Source organism: Selaginella moellendorffii, unplaced genomic scaffold (genome assembly GCF_000143415.4).
Source record: "Selaginella moellendorffii unplaced genomic scaffold, v1.0 SELMOscaffold_219, whole genome shotgun sequence".
Classification (NCBI taxonomy): Eukaryota; Viridiplantae; Streptophyta; class Lycopodiopsida; order Selaginellales; family Selaginellaceae; genus Selaginella; species Selaginella moellendorffii.
In genome coordinates this window covers 2,596-8,723 of record NW_003314479.1, presented here as the reverse complement: position 1 = coordinate 8,723, position 6,128 = coordinate 2,596, and the positions used below count along the sequence as shown (strand labels likewise).

The 6,128-nt window shown below is 40.0% G+C and overlaps 1 pseudogene; it reads right to left on the bottom strand.

The window, feature by feature from the left end:
* Positions 1 to 3,417: 3,417 nt before the first annotated feature.
* On the bottom strand, positions 3,418 to 4,447 carry LOC9648430 (annotated as a pseudogene).
* Positions 4,448 to 6,128: the final 1,681 nt, after the last annotated feature.

Genomic DNA, 6,128 nt, shown 5'->3' with positions numbered 1-6,128 from the left:
TTCACAGATATCCCAAGACAAAAAAAGTCGCGATGTAGCACACTAAGGACACAGCAAGCAAGGCATTATACCTGTGAAGTGTGCATCTTGCTCTATGTATAAAACTTCAGTACAAGTTCAAGTTCATTCAAATTGTACAACTTGAAGAATCTTCTGGAGCTCTAGCTGCTTGATTCACACAGGATGGGCTCAATAGAAACCAGAACGTTTTTTATTCCATGAGACCAGGAGCACTGCAGCTTGGAATAGTTCCTGGTTCCCAATGTAGCCACTAAGAATAAGGATAAGGGAACACCATTTGTGAGATTTGTCAGCAGGTAATGTCATCCGCACTAAATTTTTTGATTTTTTTATCAATACAGAATTTATTCGATCAACTTACAAAATTTCCTTGTCATGCTCGCTCGATGTTGTTGATATTGCATGGAGTTATGCATCCAAGTCGACTGTGAGAATTCCTCATCCCTTGCTGACCATGGCAAACTTTCTCAAGTCAGAGTTCTCCTTCTCCTACCCAGCTGTAAGTTCCATGGCACAAGGCTCCTGGCTGCCATGAAATCAAAGATGTGCTTAGGTTGTGTTCTTTGCTCTCCACACACGGACATTGAGAGACTCAGCACTGGTTGGGCGAGTCCCATTTCTATAAGAATGGAACAAGCTCAAAACCTGTTTTTTCATGTTCAGTAGATTCTATTTTTGCCCTGCTGGGATTTTATTGATGGAGGCTTTATGGAGTGATCCTTGTGATGGTGGTGGGCAGGAGAAAGATGAGGCTGGGAATCCTGAAATCCCATGCTCTTGTTGCAGCAGGTTGAAGGTAGGGACTTGGTTCCTTGAGTTGTCTGAGAGTTCTAAGCAATTCTGGCTCTTCCTCATTTATTTTTCTCTCTTTTGTGTTTGGTAGTATGCTCATCAAAAGTGTGTGCAGCACTGGTGCAACTAAAAAGAGGACACCATCTGCAAGATTTGTCTGCAGGTACATCATTTACAACTTACAATTTGCTTACCTTCCTTATGTTTGCTGATTTCAATCATTCTTTAGTTTTAAATGCAGCCAAGGTAGAGCTCCATTCCTGAGAGTTATGACACAACACTTAAGAACTTAACTGCAAATGTGGATTTCCGCACAAGGGTCACCAACCTGTCGCTGCTTCCATCGCTGCATGATGTTTGTGGTCATGAGAAAAAAACAAAAGCTGCAGAAGGCACAGCTTAGAATCAAAGCTGTAAGTCTCAGTAGCAACTGGTAGTAGTAACAAGGTAAGAAACTTTGTTGTTTAGGCCGGCTGAGATTTCTAAGCAAGTTTCTGGCTTACCTTGCTTGTGTTCTATGATTCTTATGATCATTTTTTCATTTTTTTTTTCATTTTCTTGGTGTTTGGTGCCTCACCTCTGTTTTGCAGCTTTTTAAATGCTACACAGCATCAATCCAGTTTCATGCCACTCCTATTGCTCTCTCCCTAATGACCACTCAAGGTATGTGTACTTTTTCTTTTCCTTGACATGCTTACTCAGATTCTTCATTGTTTAGTTTATAATTTTTTTTTTATAGTGCTGCTTTTTCATTAAGCAATTTCTGTGAAGCTGAGGTAGAGCTCCATTCCTAAGAATTGTGCTTAAGAACTTTCATAGAAGGGTCACTAAACTGTCACTACCACCATCACTGCATGATATCTGTGATTTTGTGGCTCAAACTTGTCATGAGAAAAACCAGTTAGTGCAGTAAAGAAATGACTAAAAAAGGCATGAAGGAATTGCAAACCTGGTAAAGCTGTATAATACACAGATTGGAATCAAAGCTGTAAGCCTTGGTAGCAACCTATAAAAATAAACATGCTAAAACAAATTAAGAAAAAGAAATAGTTTAAACAATTATAGTTACAAATACATCTTTTCAAATTGAAAATATTCTCTACTACTCCCAGCGGAGCTGGGATCCCTGCTAGTATATTTAAACAAAAGAGTAGCATATGCTGGGGACGCTTATTCTGGGCATATGCCAAGATCTAACAGCTGAGATATAATTACAAAAGGTCGTAACTTTTCAAATCAGAAATTTTTTAATTGTGGCTTTTAGGGTGAACGAGAGCGAGGAGAACCACAGGGTGCTATGCAAAGAGCAGGCAAATCTATGGGTTACTGCAAGGTTCTCCCTCTCTCCTGCTTTCCCTGTGTGTGGGATTATGTGCAGAATTCTCTTTCAGTGTACTTCAGAATTATATTTTCTTCTGGTAAGAAAATGGTGCTGTGTACAGTGCTGCGTGCATGGTGCCCCATCTTTGATAAGGTTGGTTTACGTGTTCTGCTATGCTGGCTGAAAGTGTATGGCTTGCTTTCTCTTTTACAAATCTATCCACAACGTAGCTGTCAGGTCTTGCCTCCATTTCTCTGTCACTGTTCCAGTAGCATCAAAGACTGTGTACATGACAGCCATTGAAAACCACAAGAGGTACTCACAAAGTCTTACGAAAACTTGTAGATTGATCTGTGTGGTTCTCATAGATTATCCAGACTCAGGATCTTTGTATAACACACCAGACTCAGGTGGCAAGTGTGGAGTCCCATATCGAACTTATTTTCGGATGCCTGTCCAAGACATATGGTACTCGATGGCTATCAGCCCCGTGCATTTCACAGTCATCTCTACAGAACACGACTGGAGCTTGACCAGGGAACAAGTATGCATTCTTATTCTTTTCATCTTTACTTCAACAAAACCTTCTTCTACAGTACGCTTAGATGAAATCTGACCTTGAATCTGTCAACAGATTCAGTACACCATGGATAGTTTTCACAGGGTAATTGTTTTTATCCACATTTTCATTCTGTAAACTCATGTGTGCTATTTTTCTTTCAGTCATCGACCTATGTACTCCACTCAACTGTGGGGAATTATTTCTAAACTTTACCAGGTGTGGATCCGAAATTTGTAGCAGCTGTGGAACCATTGCTCTTGAGAAACAAGGTAAAACACGAGCTCTTCAAAGGGAAAACTAGAATGAAACTGTCTTTTTTCTTTTTTTTTTGCACAGGTTGATTTAGCAGTGTGGGGGCATGTTCACAACTATGAGCGAACTTGTGCTGTGTTTCAGGGCCACTGCCTGCAGCACGTGATCAAGGATTTAGTGGGCGTTGATTTCTTTGACATTAGAATTTACTCAGCTCCAGTTCACGCCGTGGTTGGCATGGCCGAATTCAGCCTGGATGACTTCCCTCGTAATGTAAGCTTGCAGCTTTGTTTCCTATATTGAAGCTCTTTATATGGTATTGATATTCTACCTTTTCTTTTCTTTTTTTGTCGACAGTTTAGTTCATGGAGCTTGATTTGAAGGTCGGCATTTGGATATGACAGCTGATAAGACAAAGCTACTGTTTGAGGTAGATGAATTGCGTTCTTGGTTCTTGCATGTTATTTATTTATTTCTCATTCCAGTACATTACAACAGACGGAACAGTAGCTGACCGGTTTAAAATTGCCAAGCTAGACTGGGGATTTTCCAGGCCATGAACGATTTCAAGCTTTACAAGTTCAATAGTTGGCTTGTAGAGCTTGCTGATTTTCTTGACACTGCCAAGAGCTCTTGCTTTGCTGCGCAGCACCTGTTTTTGGATCTTGCCAGTTGCGGTTTTGTCCAAGGCCGTGAGAATGACGATGCTCTTTGGCACCATGAACTTTGGCAAATGCTGTGGACAGAACGAGAGTATCTCCTCCTTGTTGCTTCTCACGCCGTGCTTGAGGGACACAAATGCACATGGAGACTCGCCCCACTGCTCATCTGGCCGCGCCACCACAGCAGCTTCCAACACTGCTGGATGCCTGGAAGAAAAAGAAGCAAACTTTAACGAGAAACAAAGAAGAAAAAACTCTCCTTTTACCTGTACAAGATGCTCTCCACTTCCAGGCTGCTAATGTTCTCCCCTCCAGAAATGATAATATCCTTGGCTCGATCCTTGATCTTGATGTATCCATCGGGATGCCAAATTGCCAAGTCCCCGGAGTGGAATCATCCTCCTCTAAAACTCTCCAGCGTTGCCTCTGGATTGTTCAAGTACCCCTTGAACACCATGTTCCCACGCATGCAAACTTCACCAATGGTGACACCGTCCTTGGCAACCGGTTCCAGAGTTTCGGAGTTGAGCACCTGTAAGCTGTCGAGGCAAACGTATTTTACGCCCTGCTGAGCCTTGAGCCTGGCCTGCTCATCAGGCGAAAGGCTGTCCCATTCGGGATTCCACTCGCACACTGTGCATGGAGCACAGTGCATGAAAGAGTGGGAAGGGCTAGCTGCCTATTTTTCTTTCTATGCACTTCCTTTGTGGTTATGTCCAGTTTATTTTTGAGTAGGTGGTATCTGTGGTTATATATATTTGAATGTGGAGTCATGCTAGAGAAATGCGAAACAACATGATGACTTGAGTTCCAACCCAGGCCCAGTGCATCTGGCATATCTCTTTTTATTGACCCACCACAATGATGAGCATCTCTTATACTAAGAAGAACACATAAGCGTTTAGGTAATAGCTTATAGTGCCACAACTTCGTCTGTCTGTACCAACTGTCAGCATTGCAAACTTTATGGAGTCATATAGAGGCCGAGACTCTATAGGTTCTGTTGAAGGTGTTGTAGTGAGCATCAATGATATAGGCTATAATAGTGGTCAACTCACAATAATAGATAACATCAACAACTCTGATATGATAATAGTAAGTTCAATATAGCATGTGGAGTCCTGACAATAATCTATATGATGACAGCTCAAATTCCATGGCAACATGATGGAATTATTCAAAAAGTTGATGAATGAATTTTTTTCTGGAACTCCACCAACAAGATGTTTCATTAATTTACAAGGAGATGGTTATTTCAGAGAGCAAATGTCACAGGCATGAGCATTGTTTTATGTATAATAGATGATGCCAAAATAGTTCCTTGACACTGTTTTTCAGAATATTGCAAGGGAATGCATAGGGGTAAGTGCAAAAGGAAATGAAACAAGCCCATATTAAATACATGTTGTTTTGCAGATACCTGGATACTTTGAAGTAGATAAGCTCTGTCCAGTTTTTATATACACAGTTTGTTCATCATGCTGTGGATCAAGATTGCAACAAACTTCTAAAGATGAAGCAATATGTAAATATGTACATATGCAGGACCTATAAAGGAACACATCACGCTAAAGGCCCAGCTTCACCTTGGACAAGGCACGTTCCAAGTAACTATACATTCTTAATCAGTGAGTCCAAAGATGTGCTAGCATTTGCACCAGAAAGAGAAAAGCTTACCTCACTTTCAAAGTGTAATCAACAAGTTCTTGCATTCTAGAAACTTTGACATTCCTTCAAAAAAATAAACCTTTGCCTTTACATCTGTGCCTTTACTCTTTGATTTCTGATGTTGAAGCATGTGAAGCTCTTATGCAGAATTGGTCAGAGTCTAGAACAATGCACTGGATCTTTCAACGGAAACATGGGGAATATTTGAAAGAACCCGGCACTTGAGGTGATATGCTCATTAAAGTTTGTGATTTATTTATCTTGAGGCATATTTTCTTAGGCACTTCGAGCATTGACTTACATGGGAACTTTCATTGATGGGGGCAACGATTCCATTGCTGGAATATCAGTAAGCAGCCAAAAGAATATCTGGTCTGTCTCTAGAGATTGCAAAGTTGTATCAACGGTCCAAGATGACGGAACTAAAGCCAAAGTGATAGATGTTTACAACTCGATGTGCCTTTCATTGGTGATTCAATGAACACCAAAGTGCATATCCTTCAAGGTTAATGTAATTACACAATATGTATTTAAAAATCATGATATAGAAAAGGCTGAACTTCTTCTTACAATCGAGTAAGCTTTCCCACACTTTCACTGTGAAAACTTTTAACATAACCATGAAATCTCATGCTTGAATAATTCTTTGTTAATATAAAGAAACAATATAAACAAAAAGCCAACAACTGAAATATATATGACACTCCCAGATTTTTCTTCTGATATTTCTTTTATAAAAAATAAACACAAATATAAAGCACTACGACTACTAATGTTAGTTTTGTCTAAATACATTACAAATAGTTATTTAGTTAAATTGTTTTAACTAATTACATTACATATGTATGTA